Source organism: Colletes latitarsis, chromosome 11, assembly GCF_051014445.1.
Source record: "Colletes latitarsis isolate SP2378_abdomen chromosome 11, iyColLati1, whole genome shotgun sequence".
In the NCBI taxonomy this organism is placed as follows: Eukaryota; Metazoa; Arthropoda; class Insecta; order Hymenoptera; family Colletidae; genus Colletes; species Colletes latitarsis.
Window position 1 is genome coordinate 5,677,139 of NC_135144.1, and position 14,194 is coordinate 5,691,332.

General features: G+C 35.0%; 1 protein-coding gene across 5 annotated transcripts in view; it reads left to right on the forward strand.

Moving 5' to 3' along the window:
* Positions 1 to 14,194, forward strand: part of LOC143347975 (adenosine receptor A1) — a 397,642-nt gene that overhangs the window by 241,458 nt on the left and 141,990 nt on the right. The window lies entirely within an intron of this gene.

The window sequence follows — 14,194 nt, forward strand, 5'->3', positions numbered from 1 at the left end:
GATTCACTAATAAAAATCACATAATATTCGAAATTAGATAAATTAATATTGTTACTAAACATAATATTTCTTTAATTCATAACATATTACAAAATACAAAGAGTTACAAAATCTTACACTGTATTTTATTTAAGACTTAACGTAGCGTAAAAATCTCATAATATTCAAATAACTGTTAACGTCAGTAAACAGAAGTGTTTTCTTAAATGTTCTTTAAATAGAACACTGATACTTAATGGGTAAAATTGAACAATTATAAATATAGATAGTTCAAAATTCACTGTGCATATTTTGGATTTTGTCATTGAATGAAGTATAGTTTTGTGCTCCGTGATATTTTGATCGGCGTTTTGTATTATTTAAGAATGAAATTCCTTATGATAAACTGCAACGAATCAGTGATATCGTGAACATTTAATTAGCGAAACTGATCGTTAAGCATCTCAATCGTTCCGTTTGATTATCCTATAAAAAACCGACTCAAAGCCAAGCTCGTGTACTAATTAGGACGATAAATACCCTTGAATTTGTATCGTTATTGATAGTAGTTGCCTGCACTTGCAATCAGTAATTAACGTAGATCCTTGTAGAAATGGTACTTCAAATCCGCAGGAATCTTTAACGGGCGTATAAAAATGCAAACGAAACATCCCTAATTATCATTACGGGCAATACGAAATTATTGAATATGCAAAATTCGAAGCAAATAAATAAGTAAAAATACAAACATATCAGCTATTAAATATCTAATATTCGCTTTAATGAGCTGTACATTTTTTAGTTGTAATTCCTCAAAAGTTAGGGAATTTTTCTTTGATTTCACTCTTCTAAGATTTGTAATTAAAGTTGCATATAATAATTGCAGAGCTCGACTCAAATAGATTAAGATTAAAATTTACAGAGATAAATCTGATTAATCTCAAGTAGATTAAGATTAAAATTTATAGAGATAAATCTGAACTGATGGGGACTTACTGACATTGATTAACTGTTTGATTGAATGACTTTGAATCGCTTAATATTATACACCTAGTACTTAGACAGAGTTTTTCCTATAAAATATGAAAATAGCACTCAATGGTTGAAACTCACATACAAGCTTATAATTTAATGTTTTTTTATTTGATGTGCAACCAAAATATAATATAAATTTTAATAATATTCAGTCAATTAAACAAAATTTTTCGTTATGTATGGAATTTAGGAGTCAGCAAAAATTCCACAGAAAAAATGAGATTTATTTATAGAATAATGTATAATCTGAATTATTTATATTAATACTTTGTGTGGAACCCAAATATACAATTTTATACAACACATTTTAGTCAACAAATAATTGATTTTGCTATATCTTCACAAAATTCAAGTCTTATTTTTTATCATTACTTTTGCAAAGCTATTCTAGGGCTTTTTTAGTAGTTGTAAAATGTTTAACTTTTCACGGCAAAAATATAAAATTGTTTAAAATCTAGATATTCTCAACACTTACTTTAAAACTGTCTTTTAATACGTTTAAGTAGGATCAGTTATCCATTATATGGATAAAAATCAGAAACAGAAGATATTAAATTTTGATTTATTTGCAAAAAATATAATTTTTCAGGAGGCAAATAATAATATTTTTAGATATTTTTTAATAAATTCATGCTTCTTCCTTTTATTCTATAAACTTTCACATGTTCGCGTGTAATAGTTAAACAACTTCCTTGTCTAAACATTTTTCTACGCCCGATACTAATTTAAAAGCTCTAATTATATTATACGAACTGTTCTTTTAGCTCTATTAATAATTTTATTAATTTCATTATAACTTTTTTATTTTTATAACGATAAACAACTAATTTGAGTTCCGCTATTGTAATTTTGTACGTTTAAATTACTATTTTCCTATATTTTCTAGCAAAGTGACACATAAAACCAAAAGGGCATTATTAATTCGTTTATATTCATCTGTTTATACACATTTTAAAACGACAAATTTTATGATACGTACTAAATATAATTTAAGTTTTTATAATATTATTGTACCATACCAAATAAAGAAACATTGAACTATACAGAGTGTTCGGCCACCGCTGAGAAAAATTTTAATGGAAATTTCTAGAGGCCAAAATAAGACGGAGATCAAGAATATCAATTTATTGATGGAGGCTTCGTTAAAAAGTTATTAAAAAACTAAATTGAACAATTTCAAATCATTCTGAAAAAATTATTTTTAGTTGCGGGGGTCAATTACAATCATTTTTTATGGATAGACATACCCCCAAAATCCTACCCACTTTCTAGAAAAACATTCGAGAAGGTGTGAAATTTTTCAACGGAAGAAAAAAATTTGAAATCGTTTTGGAAAAATTATTTCCGGTTGCAGGGGTCAATTACAAGCATTTTTGGTGGGTAGACATACCCCCGAAATCTTGCGCATTTTCGAGAAAAAAATTCAGTACGGGCGGAACTTTAAACGTTAACAACTTTTTAACGAAGCCTCGATCAAAAAATTGGTATTCTTGATTTTTGACTTATTTTGGCCTCTAAAGTCTCCCATTAAAATTTTTCCCAGGGGTGGCCGAACACACTGTATACTATCCAGTGATGACATGATGGCTAGGCACGCTGATTGGCCGTAGCATAATAGCGACGTCTCCTCTCACACGCATTGCCATTATTGGCTGAGGCGCTCACAACTACAATTCCATCGCGTGACAAAGGACGTAAACGAAACGTATAGGGACAAAGTAGAATAGGACAAGACTGAGAGGCATTGGCGTAACCGTACGCTCAGAATACTAGCCGTGAATAGGACAAAAAGGTATCTCTCGTGGTTATGGAGACCCTACTACAATGCAGCGTGACGTCAGAGCGAACCTCTAGAGTGAGAATAAGGCGGAGCGAAGACCTTCTCTCCTTGCTCTTGCCCCGTTTAGTTTGTGGGTGCCTAGCCAACAAGTCATCACTGGATAGTAGTTCACGGAACGATTTGAACTTTGAGATTCCGAACGATTACTTTGAATGTCGAAAGACGAGTGTTCTTGGAACGATTAAACCTTTAGATTTTTGAATGATCACTTCGAATGTCGGAAGGCGAGTGCCCGAAGTTTGCGGAGCCCGTTTCCTCCTCAGCGCGAACCCCCTCCGAAACGCAATTTTGGGGGTTTGTCAACCGATTCGTGTTGACCTTGCGAGTTTATCGATTGGCTATCGACTTGGGGGAGGGGGATCGATTTTTCTGCCTCGTTGGGTGTTGCGTCGCAACGTATTGCAGCAATTCGAGGCCTGTTAGAAACGGTGCCGTGTGCAACCGATTCGGGCCGGGTGCTAAATCGATCGATTCCGCGTGTCGCGGAATATTCTCGGTCCTTCCAGGACCGAGAATGTTCCACGGCACGCGCCGAGAACTTTTGCACCCGGCGCGAAGGAAAGACCAAAAGACGATCGGAACCAGGGGTATACAGGGTGGGGCAGTAACTATTAGCACCTCAGATATCTTCGAAACTATAAGTTTCACAGAAATATTTGCTAAAGTAAATTGCACAGTACGAAGGGCGCTATTGGGGGGCGATAATAGTTTTTTTGCAGGTGGAGGTATATCCATTTTTTTAAATGGATCGGTATGTTTTTGCTTCCGTATCACGATAGAAGATCTTAAAACGAGTTCAACGACCTATTACACAAGGCCATTGAAGGTCATAGAAAGTAGAGAAAGGCGATAATACTTACGGTTTTGGTAGTAAATGAAACATGTTTATAGTAGGTGTTTGAAATGATGACCATCACTATCAATGCACCGTTGGATTCTTTTTACGATTGATTGACTTGCAAGTCTTACAGCGTCAGAACTTATTGATGCACAGGCTGCAATAATTCGCTGTTGCATATCGTGAGATGTAGTTGGTACTTCTTTGTACACTTTCTCTTTCAGTGTTCCCCACAGAAAGAAATCTAAAGGTGTTATGTCTGGTGAACGAGCTGGCCACGATATTGAACCGCCGCGTCCAATCCAACGATTTCGAAATTTTTCATCGAGTTCCCTTCGCGCAATCGATGAATAATGTGCTGGGCATCCATCATGTTGATACCACATGGTTTGTCGTGTAAATAAAGGTAACTCTTCTAGCAAAAGTCCCAATGTATCCTTAATAAAATTAGCATAGACGTTGCCATTCAAATTTCCATTGATAAAATAAGGTCCAATAATTTGATCACCTATGATACCGCACCATACATTCACAGACCATTGTTTTTGATGTTCAAACTGTCGCAGCCAATGTGGATTTTCCGCTGCCCATAGATGCATGTTATGCAAATTAACATTCCCGTGATTTGTGAATGTTGCTTCATCAGTAAATAAGACGGTATTAAAAAAAAGCTCATTGTTTTGAATCTGACGTATAGCCCATCGACAAAACTCAACGCGATTCATGAAGTCGTTCCCATGCAATTCTTGGTGAAGACTAACGTGATACGGATGAAATTTGTGACGGTGCAAAATGCGAAGTACGCTCCTCCTACTAATGCCAGATTCGCGTTCAATTTGTCGCGAACTAATATGGGAATTTCTAGACACACTAGCGAGCACACCGATTTCCATTTCTTCGTTAATTACTCGTTTCTGGCGTTCACTTTTACGAACACTTAAACTACCGGTTTGCCTACGTTTATCATATACATTTTTAAATGTTTGACGCGAAGGCTGAGACCGATGTGGATATCGTTCAGCATACAAGTTTTTCGCCCTTACAGAATTTTGTTGGCATTCGCCATAAATAAGAAGCATATCAACCTGCTCTTCAAACGGATACATCGTGCTGGATTGATCGATTTATCGATACTAATCTTATGATGTTTATCTTACTCTGCAAACTATTAAAGTGTCCTACAAGGAGTGTTTATTCTCAGTGAAGTAAACGGTAAGCATTACGCATTCCTCTACTGTTGACAATACGTATGTTTCATTTACTACCAAAACCGTAAGTATTATCGCCTTTCTCTACTTTCTATGACCTTCAATGACCTTGTGTAATAGGTCGTTGAACTCGTTTTAAGATCCTCTATCGTGATACGGAAGCAAAAACATACCGATCCATTTAAAAAAATGGATATACCTCCACCTGCAAAAAAACTATTATCGCCACCCAATAGCGCCCTTCGTACTGTGCAATTTACTTTAGCAAACATTTCTGTGAAACTTATAGTTTCCAAGATATCTGAGGTGCTAATAGTTACTGCCCCACCCTGTATAGCCAGGGCCCCGATCGCCGCGGGCAGAGCTTTACAGCATCTCACGAGTACGCCGTCAGTTCCGTTCCAACCGACTAGCTGTCTTACACTAGTTTCGATGTGATTCGATTACAAGGTGTAACCGAACAGTGTAGCTGTACTACACTGAACGAACGATCCACTACGACGTTCAACATTGGACAAGAAACTCCTCCCTCACCCGATGGTGGTGGAGGAAAGTCCCAGGTCACCCTGGATGAGTGTGACCGAGGTTTTTCCCCCAAGTCGAAGGTCCTGTTAATTTTGCCGAGTAAAAAACGGGACTCCGGATTAAGACGCGTACTATTCAGTGATGACATGATGGCTAGACGCGCTGATTGGCCGTGGCGTAATAGCGACGCGACTCTCACACGCATTGCCATTGTTGGCTGAGCTGCTCACAACTACAATTCCATCGCCTGACAAAGGACACGAACGAAACGTATAGGGACAAAGTAGAATAGGACAAGACTGAGAGGCATTGGCGTAACCGTACGCTCAAAATACCAGTCGTGAATAGGACAAAAAGGTATCTCTCGTGGTTATGGAGACCCTACTACTATGCAGCGTGACGTCAGAGCGAACCTCTACAGTGAGAATAAGGCGGCGCGAAGACCTCTCCTTGCCCTTGCCCCGTTTAGTTTGTGGGTGCCTAGCCAACAAGTCATCACTGGATAGTACAATCCTCGACCGACTTCCCAATATCCCAGTCGTTTAGCAGAGCCTGCTACTTCCTACGAATTCTCCGAGTTACTACCCGCAGCGAAGCAGCGCCACAACGCGTTGGGCATGATGAATCGCGCGATGAAATTTAATGATACAAGCGGACAGCACGGTAGGTAAAAATTCCACCGGAATATCCACCTCGATCACTTTATAATGAAACTAGTTTCTCTATGGGCGAGTATTGCACGCACCAATCGAATTACCAGCAGGGCTTTTAAATCACTATCCCGCACGCGAATTCCCGGAAACTTCTAAATACATAATTTACTCGGACCTTTCAAGCGCTAATATTTAACCTTGAGTTTAAAAAGATTTTAGATTAAATTCGTTATTTATTGATTCAAATTAATAAAAATAAAAATCTTGGTTGCGCGAACATGAAACAAGATTATCGAGGTTAAAATGGTTCGATCTGACATAAATATTGCAGCGACTTGGCGGTAATTGCGTTTGCTGTATCGTTTCAGCTTATGTTTCTTTCTAGTTTAACCATTGAGCTGGTTTCAAAGCCACAAAACCTGTTTCACCTTATCATCTTGGTAGAAATTGCTGATACAGCGAAGTTCTGCGGTTAGTTGTCGAGCACAAAATGTACAGAATATTGAGATAAGGAGGCTTTTTGCAGCAGCGAGAGCATAGAAGAAAACGTATGTTTAAGGAACTATGGAAACCGGTAAGATAAGAGAAATGGTCTTTGAAGTGGCCTTCACGAATCTTATCATAGGGTCTTGAATTTATAAATGAGTGAAAACCAATTAGGAACTTCGTTCATCATTTTTCATAAATTTCTTTGACGTCCTACAGAAATTTTGTTTAGGACTTTTTTATAGGTATCCATGAACTCTAGTTCTCCCCAAAATTTCAATGAAATATATTTACTATTGTAGGAGTAATGGCCATTTGAAAATTGAACCATTTTTATGGGATTTATCTCACTTTACGGGGTTAAGGATCAGCTTTTCGAATATTCTTGGAATTTCTACATATTTTTCACTAAAATATGCGTTGTTTGCCGTTGGAAACATTAAAATCTTGCAATCCGTTCAGGAGTTAGGATGTTTTAAAGATACGTATGAAATTTCGGGGAAGCATTTCTGGCCTCACATTAGATTTTCGGTAAGGACTTTTTTTCTGGAAAGTGCGTAGGATTTTGGGGATATGTGTATTGACCAAAAATGATTGTAATTGACTCCCGCAACCAAAAATAATTTTTCCAAAATGATTTGAAATTTTTTAATTTAATTTTTAATAACTTCTTAACGAAGCCTCAATCAATAAATTGATATTTGTTGAGGGGGCTGGGGGGTAAAATAACAACCCGACAAGCTACCTCATAATTATTAAATGTTTTTATTGGCGAGTGGTGTGGGTAACACGTAGACACACGTAGGTTAATGTTACAATGATCTGAACTATAACACGCAACAACGTCTTTACCAGACTGAGCCTTTACAACGTCTCTTTCGAACTGCCTTTCTTTCTTATAACTCTCCTCCCTATACAGGGTGTTCGGCTATTCTTGCGAAAAATTTTAATGGGGGGCTCTAGAGGCTAAAATAAGACGAAAATCAAGAATACCAATTTGTTAATCGAGGCTTCGTTAAAAAGTTATTAACGTTTAAAGTTCCGTCGGTACTGAATTTTTTTCTCGAAAATGTGCAGGATTTCGGGGGTATGTCTATTGACCAAAAATGATTGTAACTGACCCCCGAAATCGAAAATAATTTTTTTAGAACGATTTGAAAAATTTTTTTTTCGCCGAAAAATTTCAGCACCTACCTGAATTTTTTTCTCGAAAGTGGGTAGGATTTCGTAGGTATGTATATTCACCAAAAATGATTGTAATTGACCCCTGCAAACGAAAATAATTTTTCCAGAACGATTTGAAATTTTTTTTTTTTGTCGAAAAATTCAGGCTCCTAATTAGATTTTCAGTAAGAAATTTTTTTCTCGAAAGTGCGTAGGATTTCGAAGGTATGTGTAATGACCAAAAATGATTGTAACTGACCCCCGCAATTGAAAATAATTTTTTTAGATCGATTTGAAAAATTTTTTTCTCACCGAAAAATTTCAACACCTACCCGATTTTTTTTCTCGAAAGTGGGTAGGATTTCGGGGGTACGTGTAATGACCAAAAATGATTGTAATTGACCCCCGCAAACGAAAATAATTTTTCCAGGACAATTTGAAACTTTTGAATTTAATTGTTAATAACTTTTTAACGAAGCCTTCATCAACAAATTGGTATTCTTGATTTTCGTTTTATTTTGGCCTCTAGAATCCCCCACTAAAATTTTTTCCAGGGGTGGCCGTGCACTCTGTATAATTATGTAACCTGTAAAATATAAAATTAAAATATTAAATATGAAGTGAAAAAGATTGTATATGAGGCATTGAACAAAATTATTTCGATTTTAGAACAAAATTTCATGAGAGACTAAGAAGATAAAAGTTTTTGTAATCCCCTTCAAATCAACATTCAAATCCAGGATTAACATTTTCGATGATCCGTTCAGACTTCTTTACTTTACACTTTTTAATTTATTTGTTCGACGAAACAAAGAGTTTTTAATGATTTACTATTTAATAATATGCGAAGATCGATCAAAAAGAAAGGTTTCTTGTTATGTCAAATTCTTTTATTGCAACTTACACGGAACCTTCGCGAACGATCCGGCTTCGATTTTGATAAAACTTCGAACACTTATAAAGCAGCCAAAAATAATCGACACGTATTTTTTTTAGCTGCGGTAACTCGAGTTTAAGGGGTGAAACCACCCCTTGAAGTTTTGGCTCGAAACGGCTATCTCAAAAACGGAAAGACATACGAAAAAATTGTTAATGGGCGATGTTAATGGTTTCTTATGTACAATAACATGGTGTTAAAAAATTTAACAAAATACAATTTGTTTATAACAAAAAAAAATTTATTAACTTAATTTTTCATTTTATTGAAATTTTCATAATGACAAAAAATGACGAGCATTTTATTCCAAATCCATTGGTATGTAACATTTTAAAATTGCCTCTTACAGTTTTGCAGAGTTTGTTGATTTACATCTTGCGCGCACATCCACTATGGTAGTAGCCGTTCTAACTTTGATTTTAATGAAGCACTGTAGGCAGTTTAGCAGTTTTTTAATCAAAACTTTCTGTTTCTTGGAATCTTGTGTCGTACATATTTATAAAAATAAAATATTAAAAATAATTTCAGCTACAATTAGTCAATATAAACGTTGAGAAATTCGAGAATTCATTCTGTTGAAGTAATTTCTTATCATTCTTCCTACTTTTTTCACACTTCTGTTATTTTTTCCACGTGACTGTACAATTCTTCAAGCAGTATAGTAGTACTCAGCATGAGAGATTCTACTCACTGACGTATTGACAGCCTTACAGTTTTCTGAGTGAGAACCTCTATCGCGCGTACGCAGCTGTTCGTAGATTGCCGTTCTACAGGCGGAAATTTAAACGCTAATAACTTTTTAACGAAGCTTCAATTAACAAATTAGTATTCCTGATTTTCGTCTTATTTAGACCTCTAGAATCTCCCATTAAAATTTTTCCCCTGAGGTGGCCGAGCATCCTGTATTACTTGGATTATGAATTATGGATTATGGACTTTATTACTTGGATTATGGTTAAACGATCGCATCTTATTCTTTTATGAACGTGTTTATTATTGGATACTTAGTACTGTCTACGAAGGTTTCGACTCTAATTGTTTTTAGAAGCACATATTGTAGAAAAATGAAAATAATGCCTATAAATTTATGAATGATATCGAATGAACAAGAGCAACATGATTTTTAATCACCCTATAAGAATAGGATTAAATAAAATAACGAGGGAACAATTATTTTTGCAGGAAAGATGGATTAGTATTTAAAGTAAAATCTTTGATCTTCGCGAAAGACACCACTTACGTAGTTAGCGAATAAATATAAGAATTTTTTGGAATTTCTTAAATAGTTTTAGCAAAGAGGAACTAAAAGTAATAACACTTCAAATATTAATTTCCTGTTCTTGATGGGACGAAGTTATCTGATTATATGTATAATGCATTAGCTGATATGGTAATTAACTATATTACTATAGAGCACGTATTTCCTGTGATGAAGTGGTACATCGAATAAGCGATATCAACGAATAAACATGTGCTGTGCCTTAATTATCTTAAGTGACTACATTCCCGAATACGATGAGCGATACATCGAATTTTTGTAGCTTCTCGCAACATGCTTGAGCATAAAAAAAAGGCTGAGAATTTTCAGAAGAAAAATTTTAATGGAAGATTTTAGAGGCCAAAATAAGACGAAAATAGAAAATACTCATTTCTTGACTGAGGCTTCGTTAAAAAGTTATTAAAAAATTAAATTAAAAAATTTCTTATCATTCTGAAAAAATTATTTTTGCTTGCGGGGCTCAATTACAATCATTTATTATGAATACACATACCCCTGAAATCCTACCCACTTTCGAGAACAAAATTCGAGTAGGTACTGAAATTTTTACACATTAAAAAATTTCACATCGTACCAAAAAAATTATTTTCAGTTGCGGGGCTCAATTACAAACATTTTTTATGAATACACATACCCCTGAAATCCTACCCATTTTCTAAAAAAAAATTCAGTACAGGCGGAACTTTAAACGTTAATAACTTTTTAACGAAGCCTCCATCAACAAATCAATATTCTCGATTGTTAGGATTGACATAGCCTAGTACGATTCATGCATGACCGGTAACGGAACCATTGCTGCCATCTACCGGGGGAGGGGGAGAGGGGGACAAGGAGTAGATGAACCGATCTACCCCCATACTGCGTGTACGGGGTCAGTTTGTTCGTGGAGTCAGCTACGCTCGGATGTACAAAGGAAGAAATAGTCTTAAAAAAAAATTTTAATGGGGAATTCCAGAGGCCAAAATAAGACGAAAATCAAGAATACCAATTTGTTGATGGAGGCTTCGAATTTTTTTCTCGAAAATGCGCCAGGTATCGGGGGTATGTCTATTCACCAAATATGATTGTAATTGATCCCCGCAACCGAAAATAATTTTTCCAAAACGATTTGAAATTTTTTTTTTCCGTCGAAAAATTTAGGCACCTAATTAGATATTCGGTAAAGAATTTTTTTCTCGAAAGTGGGTAGGATTTCGGGGGTACGTGTAATGACCAAAAATGATTGTAATTGACCCCCACAACCGAAAATAGTTTTTCCAGAACGATTTGAAGTTTTTGAATTTAATTGTTTATAACTTTTTAACGAAGCCTCCATCAACAAATTGGTATTCTTGATTTTCGTCTTATTTTGGCCTCTAGAATCCTCCATTAAAATTTTTCCCAGGGGTGGCCGAACACGCTGTGGATTAAAGTGTTTTATTAACTTTCTGTGTTGCCCTTCCTGCTTTCACCTCCACGTTGCGCCAACAACATCGATTTTCGCCTTATTTTGGTCTCTAGAATCTCCCATTAAAATTTTTTCCAGGGGTGGCCGAACACTTTGTATGTATTATACTGTAGACTAAGAAAAATACTTGTAATATTTTTTTTCTTTTATAACATTCTGAAACCCAATTGTGAAAACATTGATCGTGGAATATAAATCAATAATTTTAATTTTATCGTACAAAAATCGGTTCGAGTAATACTAAGTAAAACAAAATTTCGTAGCACCTACTAGCCTTTAAAATAAGTGAAGAATCACTTCTCATAAATACACAAACTTTTGACTGAAAATGCTGCCTTTACGAAGGTACAACTAAAGTGTTATATAATTTTCGTCTTAAATTATAATTGTATTTAGTTAATTCAGATATTTTATTGTTACGATTTCTTCACAATCACTTTTACTGAATTTCTTCAAGGAAGTCGTCTCAGCAGAAGTCGTCGAAGAAATCGGCATTTGCTTTAATGAATTACACATGAAACTGTGAAGGATCAAGGTTCGTGATCATGTCTGCAACCGTATCAGATGAGAATTACGCAAATTTCGTACAATGGAAACAATTGTATTACAAATGCTTTATAATAAGAATTCCGGTAATTAAATTTAATACTTTCATACAACGCATATTTCATTTTCTGTTATAATATTTCGATGTTGAGATATCTCTGAAACGAGCAAAGATATTTTAAATTTCTGACGATAGTTAAATTATAAAGTGATACATTATTTATTAAGTTTTTAATTGAACATGTTCCTATTTACATAATTACACGATAAAAATCGAAATATGATATATTGATGAAAATCATAAACAAAAATATTAATTGAAACTAAAACGCGATTTTTTACCCTTTCATGATTTATATTTATGAATTAATTTTTGTATCATATTTTAACGAGAATATACTGTTACTATTGTCAGCACGATAGCTATTTTTCTCACGAAATAATTTAAAAATATTAACGTCGGTGGACGGAAATGGATGGAAACATGAATAATATAGTTCATAGTTTATTCATTCGTTCCCTTGTTCTCGAGTAACGTTAAATTTAAAAGAAAAATATTCATGAAAAAATACTCGACCCGACGCTCGCAGACGAGTGATCACCGAAAATTAAAAAGTAACCAAAGTAATTAGATAAGTATCAAAGACTGTCACAAACTTTCACGACAGCAAAATTCATGACGTCCGTTATCGCGTGAAAACGAGTCTTGAAGGCAAAAAGAAACCACTAGAGTAAATAAAGTTCTAGCTAGTAGATATAGAGTTCGAGAGTTAACACATTAACGACAGGGCATTTTTATTAAAACTTTACTATAGGATGATTTTAATAACATAGAATTCCTTCAACATGTGTATACTAAAAATGTGATAAGTGTTTTTGTAATTAATATAGTTTATTAAAATTTTCAGAAGTTATACGTGGATAATAGAATTTTTTTCTTGTATTGTCGGAGGAATTACTAGAAAAACACACATTTGTCGTAAAACGAGAATACTCGCTTCCCGTCGATAATGTGTTAAGGGGACCAGGTAGTCAGAAAATCGACTCTTTCTTAATTTTTGTTTTCGAAAGTAATACTATTCAGAAATTAAATGCCAAAGTTTCATGACGTTGTGGTTTTTTTTTTAATAAGCCCTTACAAAAAGGCTCAATCTGACTGCTTGGCCCCCTTAAGGAGGTATTGCTGTCTAGACTGTCAATTTCACGGCCCTTTTTGTGATTTTTTTTTAGTGATAGGTAGGCTGTTTTGTACTGAGACTTTGCAGATATATTTAATCATCTTATAAGCATGTACAATATTTTTTTCATGGAAAAATATTAAAAATCGTGGGAATTATAACTCCTTATTTAATGGCTCTTTTGGAAAAGGTGCTCCAATGGCTTCCAGGATTCCAGATAATTTGAAACAGAGGGGGTTAAAGTATCTTCATAAGGAAGGTTGTAGTTATAGCAGGAACTAGGTAGAAGTCAAAATCCTGGTAAATAAAGAAATGCCGACGCTTCAAGTTTCGAATTTCTATTTGTTAATCGTTCTTTTGTCTTTAGCGTATCAAAAAAAAAATAGTAAAACTCAATATTTTTTTAAATCTCTAGTTCCAGCTATAAAGGTGTGTCTGCTGAATATTCTTTCCAAATTTGAAATCAATCGGTCTGCTAAATCTTGAAATATCATGTAAGCCAGTTTAAATGCGTTTTTTTAAACAAGAAGCTATAACTCTCGCAATTTTTAATATTTTTTGATGAAAAAAATACTGTACATACCTATAAGACGAATAAATATATCTGTAAAATGTCACTGCAAAACAACCTACCTGTCGTTAAAAGAAAAATCACAAAAAAAGGCCGAAGAAATGGCAGCCTAGACAGTAATACTCCTTTAAGACAGCACGTTATTCTTCTTCGTCTCTACGAAATAGTTTCTTAGCTTCAAAACCTCCGACTTGAATGCCCGCTGAAACGGTTGATTAATAAAACTTTCGGTGGACCAAGTAGGTACTCGAAGACACTTAATGGTTTGAAAGGGTGCACAATTTATTTAAAGTTTCTGAACTAGGTTTTTCCGCGCCTCGTATACTCGTATACGACGTTTGGAGTATTCGCCTGCTGGGAAAATGACGCTCATTAGCAAGAGTGCCGACCCCTTTGATGGAGAGGCTGAAATAATTATTGCACGGTTCTTTCCCCTGTGGGGGACTCGTGACAGGACGTTCTAACTTGTTCGACGTGCAACCACGAAGTAAACTAGTTTCTGGTCAAC